This window comes from Gopherus flavomarginatus, chromosome 2, assembly GCF_025201925.1.
Source record: "Gopherus flavomarginatus isolate rGopFla2 chromosome 2, rGopFla2.mat.asm, whole genome shotgun sequence".
NCBI lineage: Eukaryota > Metazoa > Chordata > Testudines > Testudinidae > Gopherus > Gopherus flavomarginatus.
In genome coordinates, this window is record NC_066618.1 from 144,264,961 (window position 1) to 144,291,908 (window position 26,948).

Sequence of the window (26,948 nt, forward strand, 5' to 3'; positions counted from 1 at the left end):
GTCTGCTAATAACACCCAGATAATGTGAGCACCATGCAAGACTGCTAATAACACCCAGATAATGTGAGCACCATGCAAGACGCAAACTATCTAATTTATACAGATAAAAGGGCGAGAGAACTTAACAAGATAAAAAAGGAAGCAGAATCTGATAAGTTTACCTGGGCTAGGCATGCATATTTTATCTCCTTACTAACTATTACCGATCTTCTGTTAATGTTTCACCATTAGCACCATTGTTTATGCCTAATGTTTCTTTTCCTGGCGCCTGTATTTCAACATTTCTTATTTCTGCTTAAAGGTACATACAACATTTCTTAAATCCATTCTTATTTTTACAATATAATTCATTCTACTTTCACAGGGTTTAGAAGAGTGTTTGGTTTTGGAAATTAGTTCTAATTGTTATTCATAGTATGTATAAAGTTTGAACAATGAGCAACTTTTATCAGATAAAATAAATAAATTAATTTGACTGTTGATGTTTTATAGTTTACTTAGGATGAGTGTCAGATCCAGTGAAACTATTTTAAAATCAGTGGAGGCAATGGAGTTGCATCTGATTAAACTAGCTTTGGCCCTTAAGAGTGTTTCCAATCAACTCAGTATCTAATATAATGCTAATTTGCAATTCCACAGTGTCTATCATTTGAGAAGCTCACAGCAATTTATAAATATTAGCTAATGAATCATCAAAATACTACTCTGAAGAAGATAAAATATTTTCCTTATTTTACAGATGGAAAAGTAGAGCTGGTCAGAACCCAGATTTACTGTTCTAAAATTTTCATTTTTTTCCCATTCAGATCAGAACAAATGTTTTGAAATTTTCCACACAGTGAAATTACGTCTAATTTCAAAAAAATCTAAACATTTTGTTTTGATCCGATAAATTGAAAAGTTTTGTTTTGACTATATTGACTCAACTTTTATGTTTATAATGTAAAATGTTTTGACTGTTATAAGTTTATATTTTATATTTTATTATATAAATTAGTAATTGGTTTTGAAATTAGTATTCTAACTGGTCCTTGGTATTTGGATGGGTACATGATATTCTAGAATCTAATTAGCAATTGTTGGTTTGGTAATTGGTATTTTAATTAGTTTGGTACTTGGTTTGCTCAAATGGTATTATAACTTGTGATTTGTAATTGTTATTCCAATAGATAATAGGTACTTGATTTAGTAATTGGTTTGATAACATAACATAATATAATAAAAAACTGGGCAGCCTGCCAGGCTGAAGCTCAAGATGCTGATCAGTCAGGGAGCTGTGGAGAGTAGGAGCTGGACAGCCCGGGGAAACTTGATTCTTTGCCAGCCAGTCCCCACATCGAGTTTTCTTGGAATTCACGCGTTCCCACAGAACATTTTGATTTCATAAACAGCATTTTCTGATGGAAATCTGTTCAACTGGGGAAAAAAATTGTCCACCTCTTTGGGAAAGTGGGAAACACAGGAATTGCTATAATGGATCGCACCAATGGTCCATCTGGTTCAGTATTCTGATAAGTATCACTTGGGATGAACTGTCTCAGAGAAAGTTCTCCATACCCTTCCAAAACCGGCTTATGCCTTGAAACATGAGGGGTTAGAAAATCATGGAACTGTAGGTCTGGAAGGGATGTTGAGAAGTCAATAAGCTTAGCCTCTTGTCTTGAGGCTAGATCAAGTAAGTCTTGAACATTTGTGTTCAGCCTCTTCTTAAAATCCAATGACAGGGATTCCACAACCTCCTTTGGAAGCCTATTCCAGAGCTTAACTTCATTTATAGTTAGAAGGTTTTTTCTAATATCTAACCAAAATCTCCCTCAGCTGCAGATTAAGCCCATTACTTCTTGTCCTACCATCAGTAGACATGGAGATCAATTGATTACTGTCCTATTCATAACAGCCTGTATAATATTTGAAGAGTGTTGTCAAGTCCCCTCCCCAGGTCTTCTTTTCTCAAGACTTAAATATGCCCAGTTTTTTCAACCTTTCCTCACAGGTCTATTTTTCCACTAGAAGTATGCACAATTAAAGTCCCCCATTACCACTAGATTTAGTGTTTTAGATATTTCTGTTATTTGTTCTAGTTATGTCTGATCCCCTGCTTGTCGTGATTTGGTGGACTATAGCAGACTCCTTCCATCATGTCTCCTCAATTTACCCCCCTTTTATCTTTAGCCAGATAAAGGGTGTAAAAGTCACATCCCTTCTAAAGATCTTTAAAAATATTTAGAATTCCGGACATATTTATTATCCTAGGTCTGATTTTTTTTTTGATGCCTGCTGAATTCTCAGCCTCAATGCCGAGGTTAAATTATTTTCCATAGGTCAAACAGTAAGTCAGTGATAGAGCCAAGAACAAAATGCTAAACTCTTGGCTATCAGTTCCATGTAGATCACATATCCTCCAAACAGTTGCTGAAATTCTCCTGGATACACAATAAACAACCCCATTTTAAGACTGATCTAATCACATTTGTAGAACTGTAGGGATAATAATATTCATTGTGGCATTACTTGACAGTTTAGTCAACTTCAGTGTTTCTGCAAATGAAAGTTAGATAAGGTATAAATTTAGCATAAGTTCAAGCCTCTGCTATTTCTCATACAGCACCTCCCCCTCAGGAATCAATGGTTCAATTACTTCCATTTTATTTTTAGAATTATCCTATGTTAAGACAATTTAACACATGCAGTGTGTTATGTCTGATCCCAAATCAAGGATCATAGTTACAGTTCCTCTTTTACTTTTTAGCAATTCCCCTAAAGGTTACCCAACTATTTTAAATAATCTTTAATAAATGAGAACTTTTCAGGGTTGTTTAATAATTGCACCTTGCTATGAATATATTATACCACTCACTTTGCTCTCACCGCTTCTTTCTCAAGCACATTTGCTTCAACTACTCATCTGGGTCTAGACTTTAATTTCATTCACATCAATGAAGTGTGTTGTCTTATTGCAATGGAGTATCTCCTGATTTACACTGGTGCAAATGAGATCTAAATCTGGGTATATACTGGTACATGCATCTTAATGACAATGTCTCTAGCAAAAAAAACATTTTTTAACTCCTTCTTGGCTTTCAGGTGCATTTGTTAGAGCTTTTCCAACATCATGTATAAAACCTACTTTATATCCTTTTAAAATAAAGTAACTATGAACAAGGAAATAAAAGGAGAGGAGAAGGGACTCTTGTTCGGCTGGGGGCAGATTTTCAAAGGTACAGTGAGACACATGTCTCCCCTTGAATTTCAATGGCAATTAGGTGCTTAATGGCTCTTTGGACTTCAGAAAATTTCCTACTTGCTACGTATTGAGGATTTTTTCATATGGCATGTAGAAGCTTTTTTGTGAAACCTGTATTTAATTGATCTGTCAAGTTAACTCAAGTCAAAGATGTTGGGCTACTGCTGTCATGAATATAGAAGTTCCAACTGTGACTGCTTTAAGTGGGTATACTACAGAGGAGAAACGATAGAGAAAGCAAGTTTTTCTACCCATCTGCAAGCACAATGCCTTTGGCTGTCCCAACCGGAACAGTGCTTCTCCTCCTCCTACTTACACTGCTAATGCAGCTCTGGCCATAAAACAGCTCTAACTGTGTGCAAATGCGTAAAGAGATATTTTAAAGGGGCCATGGATGAGTTATACTCATTGATCAGCAAGCAGTGGATCTAGACTGCCTAAGCAATATTGCACTCATTACCCTAGGGAAAAAAAAATAGAACTTGATCTGGACTTACATTGCTGCTGTGAAAAATTAAGTTAAATCATAGAAAAATCTTTAACAGGAGTACTGAAACAACAAAATGCATCAATGGAGGTCGTGGATTGAATCACTGTCAGTGAAGATCTTCACTATTAAACTAAACCCTCCTTTTATCAAGTATCAGTTGAGGAAAAATTAATCTATCCCTGCCATGATGCTGTGCCACAAACTAGATGGCACTAGAGCACCCTTTTAAGCCAAATGATTATGTGATTCCATGCAGTATGAAAATGGAAATGAAAATATTAGTATTTCAGGTTGCCAGAAGCAGACAGTACAACAAACACAAAGGGACAGATTTTCCCCTCTGATATGGATGTACAGCTCACATCAAAGAAAATGAAAGCTGGACACACATATCTGAGAAGAGAATTTGGAACAAAAGAGAAAGGAGATTCACTAACTCACTGATTTGTTAAAATGGGAGCTGGGTGGAGTGCCCTTCACTAACTCTGAATTTCTAATTTTCTTAGTTTCCCACCACCACACTCTGTCAGATGCTGAATTGCTGATCATCCAGGCATATTATAAAGCCTACATACTTGGCCAGGGCTTTCTGTTAGGAGATGGGTTGTAGGGACTGATAAATTCCAAACAGAAGTGAATGGGAAGTTTAAATAGCATTGGTGGAATATATTTGCATCAGCTAGTTTTGCTTATAAGGTGAGTTGCAGTATTCCAGGCTATGGGGCAACAAAAGCATGGATCTCAGTGGGTAGGCCCTTGTCTGACAGGGCAGGCTGCAATTAGCTGACCAACTGAGTGTGAAAGAAAGCATTTCTCTCCATATTAGACAATCTGTGTGTCCAGAGATAGTGAGGACTCCAGCACAACGTTAAGGCTTTACACCACTTTCTTGCTCTGTGGTGTCATTCTCTGGATTGATGATGAGATTAGAATTGTTTTTTTAAGTGTTCACAGCTACAAAATTCTATGATATGACACCCATATTTTTCTGAGATGCTAATTATTCATAGATAAAAGAAATGTCCAAAATTGCTGTTCTATTAATAATTGAGAGACCATTATCCCAAATGTTTGTCTTGAGCTTCAGCACAGCTAGCTTCAAATTAGTATAATTAAGGATCATTTAACATGTTTACTTTGAAACATGATGATTTAGGATTTAAAAAGATTCGGCAATCTTTAACAACCCAAAGGGAACTGAAGCAATATTTCAGTCTGGCGTCTGTGGCTCTCAGATAATTTGGCCCACCACTCTTCTACCTTGGTTAATTTATAGTAGCTGAGTGGCCACACATTTAGTTCTAAAAATAGTAACACATCCCAAAATGTCATACCTCTTTACTCAGGAATAGGGAGTAGGTTAAAGTTAGGTAGAATGGCTAATTTAAGAATTTCACAACATAGGTTCACTTCTTCTGGAAGATTTCAAAAGACTTTCTTAAGGAAGGGATTACTGTATTTTTTTAGTTAAAAAGACACAAGGCCTCAACATATCAAGTCAGTTTAAAAAAAAAAAACTTCAATGTGGAAGGAAAGGATACTTAGTTTACAGCAACTTGAGTTCTTCAAGATGTTTTGTCCCATTGGGTTCCCCACCATAGGATGTGTGTGTTTCCAGGTGCTCTCAAATGAAGAATGCAAAGTAGTTTCCACAGGCCTGAGCCTGCACAAAGCAGCTCCTCGTGCCTACGTACAAGGGCTCATAAGAAGGCCTTCTGCCTCTCAGTTCCTTCTCCACAAAGCTAAAGACTCCACAGCACAGGGGAAGGAGAGTGGGAGGTAGTGTCCCCATAGCGACCAAACATCTTGAATAAATCAAGTTACTGTAAGTTGAGTGATCTCTCCTTTTTCTTCAAGTATATGTCCTTATAGGTGCTCTACCATGGGAGACAAACAGTAACGTAATGAGGAGGTGTGTGCTGAGGATCCAAATGCAGAACATTTTGGAGGACTGCATCACCAAAGGTGGTATCATTCCTGGAAGCAGGTAAAATAGCATCATGCTTTGCAATGGTATGGATGGTGGAAAGCACGATGCCATTTTACCTGCTTCCGTGAATGATACCATCTTTGGTGATGCAGTCCTCCAAAGTGTTCTGTACCTGGATCCTCTGCAGATTCATAGCAGGTTAAGATGCAGCCCAAAACCCATTTTGACAGCCTTTGTGTGAAAATAGGTTGTCCCTTCATCCTCAGCACACACCTCCTCATTAAGTTACTGTTTGTCTCCCATAGGGAACATCTTTCAGCAAAGCTATAGATATGGATTGGACTTTGGTGGAATGCATATCTGCAGATTCATAGCACGTTAAGATGCAGCCTGAAATGCATTTAGACAGCCTTTGTGTGGAAATAGGTTGTCCCTTCATCCTTTCTGCAAATGATATAAGTAACCTAAGAGAGATCTAAAAGGTCTTCATCCTATCGAGATAGAAGGCAAGGTTTCTTCTGACTTCCACAGTGTGAAAGCTGGTTTCCTTTCTGAAAGTATGCGCTTTTGAGTAGCACACCTGTAGGAGAAGCCTCTGGTTAATGTGATATTCTGAAGCAATTTTCCCCTGGGGGTTGATAATCAAAATATTTATCAAAAAGTGTTGGGACTCTTGAACGTCTTCCAATGGGATTTATCAGGAATCTGCCAGGTGCTTCATGAGGTCCTGGAAGGCCCTGAAGTATTGGTATAGGATAACAATTGTGGTATTACCACCTCATCCAGAGAGGAGGAGATCCTGGTTAAGGGAAGTAAGATCTCTTTGGTCTATGACTCTTGCTTGTTCTGCATATTATTTGGTACCAAAAAAGCATATGGTACTGGGGATTGGTTTATCTGTAACAGAGGGTGATACAGTACTATTGGATGTCAGTTTCTTTTTGGACCGCATCCCTGTAAAAATGTTTTCTGAAGTGACCCATGTGTTCCAGTAAGCCCAGTGGGGAAGGGAAAACAGGAAGGGTTCCCAAAATACTCATACTCCTGAGGTCTGAGAGTCCTAGAAGGTTCTGGGAGACATTTTTTGTTTAACTGGCTCACAGGAGTGTGGTGGTACAGTAGTGAAGTGAAGTGAAGTCCTGTACTGAAATCTGAGTTTGAAGTTCTCTTGGGGGATGAAGCTATCATTGGAGGCTCAATCGAGGATCAGCTTGCAGATGACAGGATGGTAATGTGGAAGGAACTCTGGTAGACCTCCTCAAAATGGGAGATTCTGGTTCATCTGGAACTATGAGATCCTCCAGTTACAGGAATCTGGAGGGAGGTGGAGGTCTATGATAGCCAACGGCCAAAGCAAGGGTCAGTACCAGACCTGGGAATACCAATCATCAAAAAGATGGTGACTGAAGTACAGAAGGGGTTGCTAAATCTTTTCTGTCCTCATACCTCCTGTAATGGAATGCTAAGCTGTATTGTATTGTTCAGCCTGTAGGAAGTGCTATATGTAAAATATCTTATTTAATCTAATTCAGCCATACCTGGCAGAGCATTAAAGGATCTTATGATGAACACATCTGGTATGCACCTTGCTAAGAAGGAAGGTCTGTAGACTGTCCATATCTGGTACAGAAACATGACAAAGATGATGGTACTGGAGCATGTTGGGTAGGTCTGTGTGTAGTGTGATGCTGAGAGTTGTTAGATGGTACCAACAAAGCTCGTGCCATGAGAATAGAGAGCTTGTCCATGTGGGATTTTTATGTGGTACTGATGCCTTGGTAGCAGATATGGACAGAGCCTCAGTGGTACCCTTTGAAGTATGTGAGGTCTTCCAGCGAGTCTTATAGGTTGACCTAACTCTCTTCTTCATTTGCCTGTTTGAGGAAGTATACTTCATTGTCCTGGAAGTCCTTGTGTCTGGGACTGCTGACAAGATTCCAGTTGTAAGCATGAAAAGGGATCAATCAATGATTTTTTCTGGGTGCCAGTTACATTTTAATGCTGAAATCTAATAAAATCAGTTTGCCAATATACAATAAAATCCAATAGAATAATCCCTTTTTATTGAATTCAAGGGAGTTTTAGATTACTAGTTTAACACTGGATTCTTTTCAGGTCAACTTTTAAGTTGAACAGTATTTCTCAAATACTGACACTGACTTATTCTTAATCAACCAACAATTTATTAATTCATCCAGAAACACATTAATATATAATCAACAGTTCACCACGCAACTGTAGACAAAATCAGTTGTGTGTACTACGCACCTAATACAATCTTGCAAGCAATTATCACAGACTAGAGTTGAGGCTCAGTAGTTATATTAAAAAAGCAATGCAAATTGCCAAGATTTCTTACTACATTTATGTATAATCAACAATTCTCAATTCCTTAGTATCTAGCACATATATCACACTTCCTATAGTGCACTTGTCTTTAAGGCACTCTAAAGAGTATGGTTTCTTCTCATCGACTGGATTGGTCCAAAAGGGTCAAGTTTTGAATATTACAGGCAATTGCTTAAAACAATTCTTTTCAATCTTTCTTAGGCCAGTTTGTTTGGATTTCTATAAAGGAGTTAAAATCTAAAACATGGTTACTTGAGATCTCACTAGAGTTTAAACTCAGCAAGATAACCTACAGTTATTGATATTAAAGAACAGAAGGGGAAATACGATTTTTGAAATGAAATCTTTCCACTTCTTGTCCTCTTAACCCTTGGATGGGGGGCAGTGCTTTCCACATGACTGCTCTGACTGTCAGTCACACTTAGGATTCTTCAGATTCTTGTGTTGGGTTCAGACTACTCTTCTGAGCACATGGTGACTTCAGTTTTATATATCTTCATTTCAGTGTTCATTGGAAGGGGCACCCTCTGATTCTCTTTGGACATGTGCTTAATTTATCTGCATCTCACGTGGGTATCCATTAGATGGTGCTGGTGTGTAACAAATTTACTTACTGTGTTTCTTATCGGAAGTTTTTAAAATTTGATTCATTTCAAGGACTGTATTTCATTATTTGCCCCTACTATCAATTGGGATCCCCCCTTCAAAGCAATTTTAATATCCCAAAATTATACTCTGCTTTATATCTTTTTAACATTTCTCCTTCTATATGACAGACTATTCTTTTTATTTCTAGACAGCAATAATTATTTACAAGTAAAACCAACAAAAATCTTACAGTCTTCTAAATTTAGAAGATATACTCCATACATATTTTTGATTATACTAAGTATCTCACATTATTTAGGACTTACATTAGAACAAGAGATATTTTTCACATATAGAAGAATATAGATCTGACTCACGAGGCAAACAAATGATCATATTCTAATTTGAGGTATAAAACAAATTACGCACAGTGTATTTGATTTACAAGGAGACAATGTATCATTTATAATTTGAGGTTGTCAAGGTTCCTTCCCCACTCTGAACTTTAGGGTACAGATGTGGGGACCTGCATGGACACTTCTAAGCTTAATTAACAGCTTAGATCTGATATCGCTGCCACCATCCCCCAAGCACTACTTTTTTCCCTGAGTAGTTTTGAGGGACTTCACCAGTTCCCTGGTGAACACAGATCCAAACCCATTGGATCTTAAAACAAGGAGAAATTAACCATCTCCCCTTCTTTCCCCCACCAGTCCCTGGTGAGTCCAGATCCAATCCCCATGGATCTAAAAACCAAGGAAAAATCAATCAGGTATTAAGAAAAAGACTTTTCATTAAAGAAAAGAAAGGTAAAAGAAAACCCTCTGGGAGAGATTAGCATACCAGCTACCCTCACAGACAACAGATTCAAAACACAGAGGATGTTCCCCTGGGCACAAATTTAGTTACACAAAAAAATACCCAAATACCCAATTTGATTCTACTCTAATTGCATAAGACAGGTTACAAAGAAATAAACATAAACCTATTTATACCTTTCTAAAACTTACTACTCTGATAAGAGGCTGGTTCCTTGATCTTTTTCGCTCCAGCTGAAACTGAAACTCTAAACAAAGGAAAAACTTCCCTCCTTCCTTTTGAAACATCTTGTTCCCCTATTGGTTCCTCTGGTCAGGTGTTAGCTAGGCTAGGTGAACTTCTTAACCCTTTACAGGTAAAAGAGGCATTAACCCTTAACCATCTGTTTATGACAGAGGTGAAAATATGTGACTTGGATTTCTTGGGATAACAGTTTACCCATTGCGACCATTAATCTTACAGCCACATTTCTAGTTTGTTTGACTTGTAGCTTCTCCCCCCATCTCTTTTTCTCTCCCCACTTAATGTACAATGGGTCACTTTGCAAAATAAATTAGGGTGTGACTCTTCTTTGGTAAGTTGGAGTTATTTTGAGCTAGGTTAGGAGGGAGGAAAAGATTTATACATATGCAAGTTATAAGAGATATATGTCTAGGTGATTAACAATTTAGCAATTTGAGGGCTGGTCTACACTACAAAATTAGATTGACCCAGCTACATTATTCAGTAAAAAAATCACATCTCCAAGTGACTTAAGTCGCCATATAGGTAGTGCTTGGTCAAAAGAAGAATTCTTCTGTTGACCTAGCTACAGCCTCTTGGGGAGGTGGATTATGTACACCAACAGGAGAACCACTCTCCTCAGCATAAGTAGTGCCTACACTAAAGTACTACAGCGGTAAGTGTGGCTGCACCACTGTACTGTTTCAAGTACAGACAAGCCCTTAGTTTCTATAGTTGGGGAGGGGAAAGCCCAGTCTTGCAAGATTGGTGGGTCTTTAGACAAAGTGTCTCTTATAATGTGAGCCATTTTCTAAATTGTGTTAATAGGTGGATCCTATTTGGGGATAAATAAAAGTGGATAGTTTTTCTGATTTTTGAGGGCCAGAAGGAATCATTCACTATTAATCATTCAAGACATATCTGTCCCATACATCTCTTATACAGCCGATATTAGAGTGGCCTGAGATGTCAGGGCTGATATTCGGGGGAGGTGGAGGAAACAAACCTCCCTGGAGTTGGGGAATATTCCATTAGGAGAAGTTTCAGTCTAGTCTCCCTGTCTCTTGTATCTGCCTTTGAACCCTGAGCAGAACTTGCACTTTGAAGGATTGTGGGATTTACTGAAACACCTCAGGCAACTAGAGAGTCTGTCGCTACAGGGAAAAACCTGTGGAAGACCTGGCAAGGTATAAAATGTGGTGTCTTGGGCAGCTTAAATTTCTCTGTAGCAACCATCCTCCCACTTCCTCACCCAGAGCACAACTGTGCTAGAGTTGCTATAAAATAAATAAGATCAATAAATAAAGGTTTCATTGGAAAAATGCAGGAAGCTGAAAATAGAGGACACCAAAACACTCCAGCTTGAGCTGCAGGCAATGGAGAAAGAACTTAGTGGATGCCCATGCATCCTTATGCCCTCTATAATGGTCCCTCCCACTTGGGTCTGGAGGAAGGACACTTTGTCTCTTCACGGCTGACACCAACAGTTGGGCTTCTGGCCCTCTGACCAGCAGTCTACAGACAGGCCTTCAGGTCTCAGGTGAGTTGGTCACCAACCACAAATATGAAGGGTTGACAACACGGGGGAAGGGAACTCTGGCCCACCCTACTCCTCCAGGTCTCAGCCCAGGGCCCTAAGTGTGGCAGGTAGCCCCACCACTGAGTCAGTGGTGAAACAACCAAAACATGTTGCCTAGCTTCACAGCAGCACAACTGGATCAATGTCTGGATCCCCTGGACTACTGGGCTACGTCCTACTGCACTGTTGGCATTGCTCCACAGGCAATGCTGCTTCGTAGTCAGCTGGTGTCAACCCTAGTAACTCCTCACCATCCTTGGCCTCCTCAGCCTCCTTCATTGGCAGGGCATTGTGTGACTCAGCAGCTGGTCTAGGATCTCCCAGAGGGCTCGAGACATCTGCCTCTTTCCCTGGCCTAGCACAACTGAGCTGAAGGACCCTCCCTTTGTACTTCCTGGCCTGCCCCTGTGTCTCCTGCATAGTGGGGCAGGGCAGGTTTGGTTCCACCCACAAAGGGGTGGGTAATGGTCCATCCCTCTTGGAGGTCACTCTGTCTCACTCCACCTCCTATGTAGGCACAAGGAGCTGTTTTGGGCAGGTGCAGGCCTCTGGACACTGTACTTTCAAGTCAAGGGTGAACAGGCAAGCACAAATCCTACTGTGGAGCACCTCTAGGGACATATACTCAAAGAAGAACAAAAACTTAATAGTGTCTCTTTGTACAACACTCTTAGGCACAGATCATAGAGAATGATTGTGTTCTTACAAATAACTAAACAGAGCAGTCGCAAGATGCATTTAACTTGCATTTTAGAGCAAATAGGGAGGATGCGGGTCTTTTTACTAAGTCATAAACAAATTTTCTGCAATGAGATGAGAAAATAAACATGTAAAGCAAATAATTCTGTCTGTTAGGAATGTGTAGTGCGGCTTTGCCGCGGTCTGTCCCCCAGCGGGGCTGTGGGATATCCCACCGCCTCGCTCTAGCTTGCCGTCCATGGGCTCTGCGGTCATGGGAAATAACGCACACTTGGTTAGGGGCTCAGGCCCTTGGAGCGGGGCTGAGTCGATAGTCAAATGGCGGCCCAGACCCTAGATCAGGGCAGGGCGGCCAGCAAGCAGTCAGAGACTCAGGCCCTCAGACAGGGGCTGAGTCAGTAGTTCAAAAGCGGCCCAGGCCCTAGGTCAGGGCAGGGTAGCAGTCACACAGTCAGGGGCCCAGACTCTTAAGCAGGGTCTGAGTCAGTAGCTCAATAGCAAAGTGCAGCCCAGGCCTTAGGTCGGGGCAGGGCAGCAATCACACAGTCAGGGACTCAGGCCCTTAAGCAGGGGTTGAGTCAATAGTTCAAATAGTAGCCCAGGCCCTATGTCAGGGTGGGACAGCAAACAACCAGTCAAGGATTCAGGCCCTTAGGCAGGGGCTGAGTCCATAGTTCACGTAACAGAAGGTCCTAGCCTCTCCAGGCCAGGGAAAAGGGGGAGTCTGCCACCCAAGGAGTGGGTGACAGGGGGGACGCAGGCCCTCCCACTCCACTGCGTCCCAGCCCGGGGCCCTAGCAGCGGCAGAAACTCACTGCTGTCAGTGGGGATCCTGGCCTCAACACACTGACATAGGCTCTGGCCCTGCTGCAGCCAGACTGGGTCAGCTGTCCCCGGGCCACTTCCACACTCCCCCTCGTAGGGTACCTGAGTTGTGGTAGTATCGCCGGTGGTCTCAAACACCATCGGTTCCTCTGGGTAAGTAGCGGATGGTAGGCTCGGCTCCTCCTAGGGATAGCTGGCAAAAGGCAGACTCGGCTCTTCCTTGGGGTAGCTGGAGCGGGGTAGTCTAGGCCAGTCCTCCTCGGGGTAACATGTAAGGGGTAGGCTTGGCCAGTTCTCCCCGGGGGAACATGCGAGGGGTAGGCTCGGCCGGCCTGGTGCGACCTCATGCTGGCCGCGGCCTTCTGCTGTCTCCCCAGAGGGAGCTCGGTCACAGACGTCTGGCCTCTCCGGCGGCTGGTTCCCAGCTGAACTCTTCCGGTGAGCTTTTATACTTCCGGGTCTGCGCCGTGACCTCTGAGGGGTGTGCGCAGGACCAAGTGACTCCGCCCCCGTTGGTGTTAGGGGAGGTCCGCCCTCAGCTGGGCTGTGGAGTATCCAACCGCCTCGCTACAGAATGCAAACTAAATTGTGTTCTCCATTTGAGAAAGCATTTAATCTTTGCTACAAAATAGAGTAACAAATACAAACATTTGAAGCAAGGAATACTTATTTACAGAAATAATGGTATTAGGCTTTATTCTACAGGTGTTGGACACCTGAAAGGTCCCCTGGCATTATCAGGAGCTGAGAGTGCCTCTCAGAATCAACTCTAACTACTTACAATGCACTCATCACCTTAGATTAAGCCCTATGTCTCAGTTCTATTTGGTGATTATACATGAACATTAATAATGTGTGAGCCTCAAAAGGTTGGAGGTCTGAGTCAACTAAAAATTTCAGATACTTCTCTCAAATTCATTCAAACGAGCTGAGCTTTGCGTGTGGAAAATGAAGCTTCAGATTTTATAAAAATGTGTTTATTTCAAGATGGATTTATGGTAGTCACAGCTTTAGCTATGGGGAGGTCTACTGCAGCTCTATAGCATTCCAGACATGCAGCAGACACCACTAAACAGTGCATATTTATCAATAGTTACCACACTGCAGTATTTGAGATACGGAATTTAGGGATTGGCCCAACTTCCACTGAAAACAATGGAAATACTCCACTGCTCTGCTGGGGTAGTATTGGAAGGGAACCTTAAATACAGAGTTGTGAGGGTTAAGCCCTAATAACAGGGAATGGTGGTCTGGGGTAGATGAAGGCCCAGAGTGCCCAGAGAGGAGTGATTGGTTGCCCCATCACCAGCCTAAAAGACAATACTTGTGCTAGTAGCCCTTGCCACTGATGTCTCAAGGAAGGATATGTCCACTGTGTGGAGGATATATGGTCACAGTAAGGAAGTTGGGTCAAAGTGGGTGCTTAAGTATGGGTATTCCTAAAGCCACAGGTTGCCTCAATCTGCACAATTTAAGAACTCCCTGGTATGACCTTTCTAGGTTTGAAGGAGGAGTGGTGGTAGAACTAGAAGATCTTGGATGACTGGAGTGAGAAGGGGCACTGGGAGGTGGGGAAGCCATTTAAATTTAAAAAAGCAGCTAATGAAGTTTGTCATAGACAGTTAAGAATTAATTCTTCTTTTACTTGTAAAGGGTTAAGAAGTTCACAATACCTACCTGACACCTGAGCAGAAGGACCAATAAGGGAACAAGATACTTTCAAAGTTGGGAGGGGGAAAAACAGTCCTTTGTCTGTTCTGTGTGTGCTTTTGCTTGACGGAGGAGACAAACCATCACACTCCTATAGGGTAATGAGTAATTAGAGAAGGAATGTACTAAATTACTTTTATTTCTATTTGTGATTTCTTTTTGCAAAATGGAGGGAAAATCAAATTGGGTTTCTGTGTAACTTTAAAGTTTAGCCCAGAGGGAAACCCTCTGTGTTTTGAATCTGTTGTCTGGGAGATTATCTTGCATGTTAATCTCACAGAGGTATTCCTTTCACCTTTTTTCTTTAATTAAAATTCTTCTTTTAAGAACCTGATTGATTTTTCATTGTTTTAAGATCTGAGGGTTTTGGATCAGTGTTCACCAGGAATTGGTGAGGAAATCCTGTCAAGTCTATCCAGGAAAGGGATGTAAAGACTTGGGGGGAGGGGAAGAATTAGTCTCAGATCTGCCCAGAAAAGTGGGGGTTGGAGACTTGGGAGAGATTTGAGGAAAGTCAGAGTTCCAAATGACTCTTCCCTAAACATTTATTTAAATCATTTGGTGGCGGCAGTGAAATTGTTAACCTAAGCTGGTAAATAAGATTAGGGGTTATTCATGCAGGCCCCCACATCTGTACCCTAAAGTTCAGAGTGGGGAGAGAATCTTGATAAAGTTGCTTCAAGTTTTCACTAGAATCAGTGCAGAATTTGGCCCAATGGTTCCACAAAAAAGCAAGGCACCAAGCTTAACATTGTGATCTTAATAAAGATAAACACAAACCTCAAACATATTTCTCATGAAGAATTTTATTTAGATTGAGCACATCATATACCACTAGATCCACCCAATTGACTGCCAAAGTAACACTACTGGATTGTTAGATCTCCAGAGGCTTCGTCTGCCCTCTTGATGCTGGAAGTTTGGCTAGTTAACTTTCCCGCACATTCCAGACTATGAAGAGTGTAAAATAGAAAACATTACCCAGTGGGGTGGCAAGGAAAGGGTTATAAAAGTGTTAATGTTTACCTTTGAACTATAGTACAAATGTAAATTGTTAGAGAGCTGGGTGTTCTTATGCCCGCTTCTCCCTGTCCCTTTCCTTATCACCTCACTGGGAATGCCAAATTTTCTCATTCACCGCCACCACCACTACCCATTTAGCGACTATGTAACTAACATCACACACAATAAACAACCAATCTAGAAGCTGGCACTTTTGGAGTTCAGGTGTCATCTCTGGGTTCACCACAAAACACTATTCCTCTGTAGTAACAGAAGTACACCAAAGCAACTTAAGTTATTGGTGTATCTCAAAACACTTGTCAAAAACTAGAAGCTTTGCCAGCTGAATGTTTCAGTGAGTACCATGATGAAACTAGGCTGTGTTATTTGACGTTTCAGCATGGTTTGTTTTTTTATTTTTGTCTATCATAGTAATAATATTGCTGCATTAGTAGGAAAGTGGAATGGTACTGGAACCTAATAGACCAGTTTCCCTTAGGGTCTAATCCAGCTCTCACTGAAATCCAAGGATGGAATCCTTGTTCCATTAAAATCAATGGCCAAACTCCGATTGACTTCATTGGGGGTAGGATTTCACATCAAAAACTGAAAGTCTGATCTCCAGTCTGTTCCACATTCTGGTTTAGCTCCACTGAAATCAATGTAGTCACACAGGCATAAATTTAAGTATAATACAATGGACAATAGGGCCTAAAAATTGAGTCATATAATTGTTGGTTTCTGCAGAAATCTCACAGCATGCACAATGTGAAAAAAAGCAGCTTGAACTTTAAAATGCAGTGCAGTGCCTTTCATTACAATAATCTGCAGCAGGGTATTATTATGATGTAACATAATGCTATGTGTTTATGATATCAATACAAATGACAGAACATAACACAAAGTGACACATCATAGGTTATTGGTGAGTCACTCACTCAGAGGCAGGGAAGGAAACAAGATCAGTTAAAACTGTGACTGATTCAAAGCAAGTAAGCAAGTCCAGAGATGATATAACAATCAAATGATTCTTTCCTGCTTCCGAAGAGGCAACTCAGCATTTACCAAAAATGGTCCATTAACTGATGTGGTCTGATTAGACATATTAATGCCACTACTTGTAATATTAAGACAAATGAAAGGAGAGAAAGTGTAATGTATTAGCCAATAGATCCCACCTGTATGGGTGCTCTGGTTTAATTCTTATTACACTGCATGCCCAAGCTAAATGTCAAAGTTCAAGAGAGTCAGTCAAGCAGATGAAGGAATTATAGTTCAGGATTAAAAGAGAAGGGAGGAGGAGAAGTGATGAATGATCCTTCATCAGGGGACTTATAAACAAATGCAATTTTTCTTCATAAGGCATTCAGTCTGCCTCCAGGTCTCAGGTCATTTAACAAGTATGTGAGGTACTCCTACATGGTGGTTAAAAGACATAATTTTCAAAATTGCAGTTCCTACCTCATGACTTAAAGCATGTCAGAACTGTAAGTGGTTTTTATTACATTCCTCACCACTTGACATATGAAGAATACGTTTGTGGAGAATTAGAAGAGTAACAAAAAATCATTAAAACAAATATATATGCAGTATTTCTGTCTATTCAGAATAGGATATAGAACAGTTATATGGAAATGCTGCATTATCTCAGGTGTGAGTAGGTAACTGTTTATTTTTCTAGTGATGGCAACTGGACAAAGAACTTTATATATTTGAAGCACAATGCAAACACTAAACTAATTAATCCTCACAACGACCCTGTGAGATTGTTGTTACTTTTCTTTTCCAGACAGGGAAGCTCAACAAACAGTGTAGTCAATGTGCTCACTAAAAGTAACAGTCAGAAAGTACAGAGGCAAGACAGGAATCTTGTTGCATGGCAGCTCATTAGACGACACTTACTCTAAGATTAAACCCATGGTGGTTGCCCTTAATTTTTTTTTCCAGTTTTGCAACTACATTATGTTAGTCCAGTATGTATGCTTTGTACAGGGAATACCTAGGGAATACATGGTACGGTGATTTAGAAACAAAGGCAAATGAAAATATTAACTATTATCCATTCTGTGTATGGCTATCGACTCAGAAGTCATTATTGATATATGAGACCATGGTGGAAATGAAATGGCACAGTAAAATATATTTATCATCTAGGAGTAAAAAAATATATAAATTGAGGCTAAGATATCCCCAAAAATCTGTTTGGGGAGCCATCTGCAGTGATGGAAGAGAACTACATAGTTGTACTAAATCCATATTACTAAACTTGAAGTGCCTTTGAACAATTTGCTGTTGTGTCAGTGTATTAACAGTTCATGTGTATTTCAGATTTTCGGTTTCATAAATTTGTTATATTTTATCTTTATATGGCTACAGTTTTCAAACTTGGGTATTTACAAATCATCTTCTTCTAGCCTTAGTCCCAAGTGTATGGGATTGGCTTTTCAAGTCCTTCTTCTCCATTCCAATCTGTCTTGAAGCAGTTCCTCCAAAACTCTGCAGCTATTCAAATACTTTTGTGTGACATCTAGTTTTGAATCTCCTAACCCTTCTCTTACTTAAAAACCAGGCATTTAACTCCAAATCCAATTATAAGGACCTGATCCTGTCAACACACATTTTAAATAAGAGTGCTCACATGTGAAAAGGTAATCTTGTATGTAAGTGTTTGCAATGCTGGGGTAACAAACAACTAAGCAGCCTTATTTGTAGAAGAGCTGAGCTGCCTTTAATTTCAATGACTACAGTAGGAGCTTCAAGAGACCAGTACCTACATATGTGTAAGCTGAAGGTGCAGAAATCTGCAGATTTTATGAAAAGGATGCAATATAGAAATTGGCATATGTTGCGACTATGCATTACATCATTTGCATAAACACCATGCTGCCTAGTTGGGGCTGTGGGAGGGAGAGCACCACACTGAATATCTGCCAAATTACCTCATCCCAGAGGTCATCAGTATTCAGCCTTCCCACACTGGCTCACAGCCATTTGCCACCTAGACCCTTTTCCACTTATAAAACTCAATGGGGGCAAATAGGAAAAAAATGCTTCTGAAGCTGCAGATTAGCTTTGAGTGGAAGACAGATTCAGGTTTACTGCAAAAAAAAAAAAAAAAAAGAACATTTGCATCTCCTCCCATCAACTGGCTAAATAACATGAATAAATGGCTAAATAACCCAGTCACTATGGTTTGTATAACACTCCTGCAGGGTAGGTATATCCATGGGCAGGTACCTCAGCTCCAAGCACCAGGTTAAACTCCCAGGACCCAAGAACCTCATTCACTCCTAGAAGCTTTCACATTGATACACACATAGAAGTCACCACTCCCCACATTCTCTCAGTCCCACATGTGTGGTCTACCTCCCTTCCTCATTGGCCAGTCTCCCTTCCTCCTCCACCTGATCTATTCCATGATCATCTGTGTGAGGGCATCATCTTTCTCTCTCTAGTGTTTCTCTATGGTATCTGAAGTGCTGTGCCACTCTAGACAGCGTTCCAGGGAATCTGTGATTGGGAGAGTCAGGTGGACAGTTGGGGGTCCAGCAGAGGTGCATGAAATTGGCAGTCTCCTGAGCAAAATTGGTTTGTACCTGTGTAAATCATGTAACTTATTTGAGTGCCTAAAGGTAGGCCTCTAAATTCACTTTTAGGTAACCATGATTGAACATTTTGTCCATATATTTATTTGATGACTTTCAGATATTTTGTATCACCAGTATTTCAAGAAGATTAAAAAAGAAACCGACCTCTTGCCCATGTGTGTCTTCAATCTATACAGCTGTTCTCCACTTCTGTGTGTAAGACACAAGTTAAGTGCAATCATTGTGTAACCTTTGGCCGGGTGGTATTGGCAGCAGCCAGGACCAGGTTCAATATCTAGGGGCTCCTCTTACAAATACAAAACAGAGCTAGCTCCATCTCTCACCCTGCAATCTGGGAAAATCAAACACCCCACCACACCCACTCCTGGCATCTCTAAAAGGCAATAGTTCCCCACTTGCAAGCACCAAGTCTGTATTTAACAAAAGAAAACTTTTAATAAAAGGAAAAGAGACCCCAGCATTAATTTGGGAAAACACCACAACCATGGTTTAAAAGCATGTAACCATAAGCAAGCACCTAATCCACAGTACATTGGGTAGTCTATTTTGCCATAATTTCCCACTGTGTGGTGTGAAAGTCCGAGGCATGAATGTCCCTTCAACACAGCACTCCTTTTCCCCTCTGCTGCACTCCATTCACAGTAGGTGGTCCTTGGTCAACCAGACCCAGAGTTCAGAGGTGTGTTCATGAGGATTCACTCCCACCCTCTGCTGCTGCTGCTGCCTCTGCCACTTACTCCTGTACTCTGCTGTTACTAGACACAGCTACTGCTGTTTTCTCACCATCTCCTGCCACTCACTGCCACCTCTGCTGCTATTATCTCTGCTCCTGCTGCCACTCACTGCCACTTCTGTGATGCTATGTTCTGAGATTCTGCCACTTAACTCTGTTATTAGGGATTTTAGCTCTTAGTCAATTTACTGGGTGGTGGGGAACCTCACTGATAGTGCAGTCTGTCTTTCACTGCAAGAGTGCCCCAAGTATATTACTTCAACACTATTACTTTTATCTACCAAAATTGTAATTTCATCAAAAAAAGATACCATGTTAGTTTGACAGACTCTGTTTTCCATAATGCCATGTTGTTTTGCACTAATTACATTACTGTCCTTTAATCCTTTATTAATAGAATCCCTTATCAACTTTTCCATTATCTTGCTTGAGATTAACGTCAGGCTGACTGACCTATAATTACATGGGTCATCCCATTTAAATTTATTAAAAATTGGCACAACATTAGCTTTTTCCCATTCTCCTGGAACTTCCTCAGTGTGTCAAGACTTATTGAAAATCAGCATTAATGGTTCAGCAAGCTCCTTAGCCAGGCCTTTTAAAACTCTTGGATGCAAGCTATTTAGACCTGTAGGTTAAATATGTTTAACTTTGTAGCTTCTATTTAACTACCTCCTGAGAGACTAATGGAAAGGCAAAAGTGGTCTCATCAGCATATGATGAGACTGTCATCTATTTTCCTACCCCTTCCAAATATAGAACAAAAATATTTATTGGTCACTTCTGCCTTTTCTTCATTATTATTAATAACTCTCCCATTTCCATCTAGAAATGGACCAATACCATTGAGAAGATATTTTTGTTCCTAATATTTTTTTTAAACTCCTTGTTGTTCTTAACTCTGCTGACCATAGAGTACTCCTGGTGTCCCTTTGTTTCCCTATCAATTTGCTACAATTCCTAACTTCTGATTTATATTCATTACTATCAACTTTCCTTTTCTTCCATTTGTTTTATATTTTTTATAGCTGTCTTCATTTTCCCTCTGAACCAGTTTGATTTTATAACCAGTATGGCCTTCTTCCTTGATTGTGGGATTATGGCTTTTTGGGCATCTGGTAAGATGTTCTTAAAAGATTCCCAATTATCACTAACATTTTTCTGATTAAATTCTTCCGCCTCACTCATAATTGTTTTCAGCTTTCCGAAATAGGCCCTATTAAAGTACCAAGTGTGTGTGTGTATTACTGATCTGGACTTTATTTGGTTTGTCGTGATCACTTGCACCTAAGCTTCTGTTAATTTTCTGTTCTGTGATCAGTCCCTCTATCACACTTCCTCTGTGTTGGCCGCAACACTTATTGAGTTAGGAAATTGTCATCTATAATATTGAGAAATTTCAGGATATTTTAGTACTAGGAGCATGATACTTCCAGCATATTTCACTCAAATTGAAGTCCCCCATGATCATGCACCTTATATACCTGTGCATTATAGATAAATTCATAAGGAGGCAGTCATCCTGTTCCCTAGTGTGATGTGATAGACTGTAGCAGACATAAATTAGCACCCTATCTTGTGCTTTATCTGTAAGGACATTCATCCATAGGCATTCAAGATCATATTTTTCCAATTTATCAGTGACTTGGAAACAGGTAATGCCATTTTTGACATAGAGTGCCACTCCCCCACCCCTTTGGCCACTAGGTCCTTCCTAAAATAGGTTACAATCATTAATTTTAACATTGCACTAGAGTGAAACATCCTACCAAGTTTCAGTAATACCAACTAGATCAAATTTATGCTCATAAATGAGCAATTCCAATTCCCCTTGTTTGTTACCCAGGCTCCAAGCACTGGTATGTACAATTTCTTTTCTTAGCGTCCATTGTTTTTTTTAATTAATTTTGTTCACTTCATCTCACTTTTGTTCTGAGTGCTTGTATCTTCCCCCTTTTTACCTTTCTCTTTTGCTAGTATTTTAACCTCCTCCTGTGTAATCTACCTGCCTGTCCCTGAGGACATTGGTTCCCCTTCTACTAAGGTAAAGGCCATCCAAATTCAGTAGCCCTCCCCCTCATAGAAGGTGAACTGAAGTTCCACAAAATCAAAACCTTCCACTATCTACCTATCCAGTGGTGCACTTCCAGCATCTTCTGCCTTCCTTTGCTGATGGTACAGGAAAAGATTAATTTACTTGCCCAAGGTCACACAGGAAGCCTGTGGAGGAGCAGGGAATTGGATCTGGGTCTCTGGAATCCCAAACCAGCATCTAACTACTGGACCATCCTTCTCCTGTAGCCTTGCTTTGGCTACACTAATTTTACCTTAGTCAGAGCTAGCATGGATGTGTTTACTCAAGCTGCAAATTACACTCTCAGCTCTAAGTGTATACATATCCTCAGTCTCATTTACGCTAATGCTCTAGTTATGGAAAAAACAACCTTAAAATAGGTGTGAACATAATTTTACTTCCACCTCAAGGAAGTCCTCTTTATACTGCCAAAACCACATAGAACAGCCAATGCATAAAAGAGACTCAGCCCAAACAAGTTTAATACTACTCTCATTTTAGAAGGCCCAGAGACTATCTGCCATGTGAGATAATCCTCTTATTTATCACACCTCCAGAATATGAAGCAATCTCATATTGAAGATTGAATATCACGATTTTGTGTTGGCACAGAATCTCAGATGGGGTCCCATCTGTCTGTTACAGCTATCCCCCTATTCCATTTTGTTTCCTACAGCTGTCCCCATATTCCATTTTGTTTTTGTTCTCCTCCTGTGGCCGCCCCTCCCTGGCTGTTAAGTTGTTTAACAAGAGCCACTGCCCTTCTCAAAGGGAGGGCCACTTGTGCTGCATGCTAACTGGGACCACTGCCCTGTTCAAAGGGTTAGTCCTGTTATCACCTTGTTGAACCTGGGCTTGGTGTAGGGCAGGCAATGTCCAGAGCTGCAAGACCTAGTGTGTTTTTAAGATCCTGGGCATGAGTCATAGGCCTCATGTGTTTTTGAGTCACCTATTGCACAGGACTCTGCCCAGGCATGTCTCTGTGCTCACCTGCAGTCTTTTCCCTGTGCCTCCTCCCTTGTGACAGAGGGAGCCTATCAGGATCACTGGCGGGAAACTGCCTAAGTTTGCCTTTAAAAACAGACATTTTTGAAACAAACATCAGAAAGGTTCCTGCATTGCTGCCTGGTCTGATCAGCCAGGGGTTTTGGGGGGTCCTTTCTCCGCTCTCATTTTATTTTTGAACATACCCCCGGTTTTAAAACCCCCCCCCACGAAGAACGAATTGCTGCCTGAGAGATCTCCTGATTATCGAGACCGTAGGGAGCCCTCCTTGCTTCTTCTGATGTTGCTGCTGCTTCTGCCTTTGCTGCTGCCTTGGGGACTGGTAAGAATCCCTCTGTGAAACTTTCCCTACCTTTATTTTATTACTTTAGCTGCTGGCTCTGTTTCCCTAGCACACAGACTCAAGCTAAACCTTGGTCTGTGTCTTAAAACCTCTCTTAAACTCCCAGCGCTTTGCTGCTAAAAATAAGCTTGTGCCACTGCTAAGCTCTGCTCCTTGCTTTCAGCTGTATCCACTGCTGCAGCCACCATCCCTTGGCTTCCTTGAGGGCTGCCTTGGGAGCTGTATCCTGGGCACATACCACACTGCCCTCTGTAACTTCCTCATAGCATAAGGTGCACCGTAGGTTTTGCTTTTTAGTTTAATAAGTCATAGTTTGCTAAGATTGTAGAGCTTGTAAGTTTCACCTGCCTTGTTATAGTTTGCTGTTTTGTTGCTCTGTATAGTTGCTTGTTATAGTTTGCTTAGAATTGTGATATTTCTTGTTTTGCCTAGTCGTTGATTAAGATAGATTTAAAAAAGCCATTGCCTGGTTGTATTCTGTACCTGTTTTATTACTTTGTATAAGCTGCTTGTAATTTATATAAGTTTAATTAAGTTAGAGGATAGATAAGGTTTTTACTACTTGAATTCGTCTTCCCACTGTCCCAATCTCTCCCTGAACTTTCCCGTGTCTGTTTTTCCCCCGTTCCAATCTCCCTCTCTGTGTATTTCTTTATGTCTCCCTGTTGTAACCCCTTGCTGCTTCCCCCCCTTGTGTAACTTCCCAAACCCTTTGCCGCTTCTTTCCTTTTTTTTTGGGTGTCCCTCTAGCCCTTCTTTACACCTCTCTGCTGCCTCTCCCTTTATTCCCTGTGTTCGTGCCCCCGCTCCTCCGCTGCCCCTCCCCTACCGAAGATCACCATCACACTGCTCCGTTTGTCTTCACCCCGCTGCTTCGCAACTTCCCTTAAGTGCTCTCCTCTGCTGCAGCCTGTTTCTTCCCTCAGCCGTCTCCCCCATTCTCCACGTGCCTTCCCATCGCTTACATGTTCAGCGCCCTCCCCTCTTGCTGCTCCCAGACTCCCCTTAAGTGCGCTCCAGCTGCTCTTGTCTCCCGTACCTCCAGTCTGCAGGCTCCTGAAGACTGCTGCTCTGGGCTTCAGAGTCTCTCGCTGCTTGCAGCTGCACTCTCCTCTCATCAGATACCACTAATCACTCACTCCCTCCCCCCTCTTGTTTCTTGACCCAGCTTTTAGGTACACTCTTGCTATCGCAGCCTCACAAATTAAGTCAGTAATTTTCTACATTGCATAATTTCACTTATCACCCATATTGTATTATTGCACTGTGACTCACATTTTACTTGTGGTTATAACACCCCATTAGTTGCCTCCATTTTTCTAATATACTTTGTATCCCATTTTTATATAGAAGCTACCATTTTATTTTGCATTTTCTTTTGGGTACATTTTGCATTCCACACTGTATCTAGATTTGTTCCTATATAAAGTTAAGTTGCTTATTGACTGTACTGTATCCCATTGTGCTGAACCGCACTTACTGTACCCCACTGTTAAAACTCCCTACACTGTTCAATAAGAACCTCCCCATCATTGTCTATTGTAAACACCTTATACACCCCATCCCATCGCATTTCATTGTTAAATTCCCACCACTTCCTTTTCCCTTTAATAAAGAAATTAATTGGCACCCCACCTGTGTGGTAATTGCTCCCCAAGATCCCATGTACCTGCAGGCAGGGACACCATCGTTTGAGACTGCAAACACTGCATGTTACTCTAGGTTTGAGTTAACATTCAAAAATGTGACATAGTAAATTATATGGGGTTTACCAATACCACATAAATGCTTTCTTAGATGAATTCTAAGATGCCTTGCATAATTTAAAAACAGCTTTGTCTCTAATGACCATATTAATCATTAGAGCTAGAGCTGCTGGTAAATTATGCAAAACATCCCTTATTACACTGTAAGGTCCTGAAGTGAACAAGAACTGTCTCTTCCTATATTTGTATTATGCTAAGAGGATTTTGGGTGTCAATGTAATATACATTATAAATAGTAGTCAAACACCATCAAGTATTTTTGTTGTTTATGCCATAGTTTAAAGACAGGGTATTTAAGAATATTTTGCAAATTTAAAACTTTTGTTTTAAATCAGCAGTGCTAATTTCTGGATCCCTCCACCTAGAAGGACAGGTTGCCTCATTTGCACAGATGGTGGCATGAATGAAAGCATGAAGTTGGGGAAAGAGAAAAAGATCCTGATCCTGCAAAGAGAATCACTGGGGCACAAGAAGAGAAGGAGGAGAAAATAAAGACAGGCCAATAGAGAAGGTGTGAAAATGTATTTGGAGAAGATAAATGTATGTATAAAAGAATATGGGAAATCAATGTAGAGATTCGAGAAGCAGAAAAACATAGTCAAGAGAGGAAAATTATCTCAAAGTCCACTATCTCTTCAGTATCTAGGACAAAAATACTGTTCCTATCTCCTTCTAAGAGCACAATCTACTAATCCCACACATAAATCCAGACTAACTCACACCTATTTTTATTTTCTTCATTTATAACAACCAATTTTACAATATCAAAATGTTGCTTGGCTCCTAGCACATTATTAGCCTTAGTTTTGTCTTGTTCCTGGATTTTAATCATTCAAGAAACTGGCTAATTGCCAACACTGTACAGAGAAAAATTCTTAGCTGACCCCCGATAAACTCTAAATCCAGAAATCAATGCCAGACAAAGGGCAACTGTCTAATCAAGCTACCTAGAGGATTTTAAAGCAGCTACTTTCAAAGGCGTGAGAGGCCAATAAGTGCACCAAAATACGTAGTCACAAGTCTACTGGCATAATGAGATAAAACACTGCCTCCATCTTAAGTAGAAGGAAGTTATGTTTTGTTTCAGCACACAAATACAATTTAAACGGGTATTACTTTCGTCTATAGTTAGTGAATGTTTCAGGTGTCCTGCAAAATATAGTACAGTAATGACTGTCACAGTGTCAAAGGTAAACGTATCAGAATAATTAATTTTTGTAGCTTGTGTTAGGCAAAGCTGTGCTATTAATTACTTTGTCTATGATAGAAATTGACTGATTTTACTTTTTCAATTAGTGGAATTATGCAAACAGTTATACTTTCCACTATCTATGAGATGAGATGTGATTACTGTCAAAAGTATTGTCCAAATGATCAAAAGGGGGATTGGACTTCCTGAGTGTGTTAATTCATTACTGAAACAGAAGTAGAGAATCAGAATATTCCTTCCTAATCTACTGTTATCTACAATTATGTATATAGCTTCTATTAATGCTTTGCTGTGTGATGCATGGACAACAGACAAGCTTACACAAAAACAGTGCTCTTTTCAGAGCGCCAGCAAAACAGCAGTGCTGTCTTCAAGTTCCTGCAGAACAGGTCCCCCCACCAGCTATACAAACCCTCCACTATGTTAAAATTCTTTTATAGAAAGCAGTTTGATCTGTCAAGCAAAGATTTTTTTCAACTAGTTCCAAAAAGATACACTTTGTTGTCCTAAAATATTACTATTGACCAATGTCAGACAATTACTTTGTTCCATAGGCTGGGTATAGGAGAATTGGACAGTTCACCTGAGTGAAGTGAGTATGAAGCACATATTTCAAGATACCAGGCTAGTGTTTTTCTGAACTCTTACCATGGCCTCTGTGTTTGGAGAGGAGCTAACAGCCCTACTGTGGTTGACCGGCCCAGGAAGGATATATCATCTATGAGCTGAGGGGTTTCCAGCATTCCTTTGAG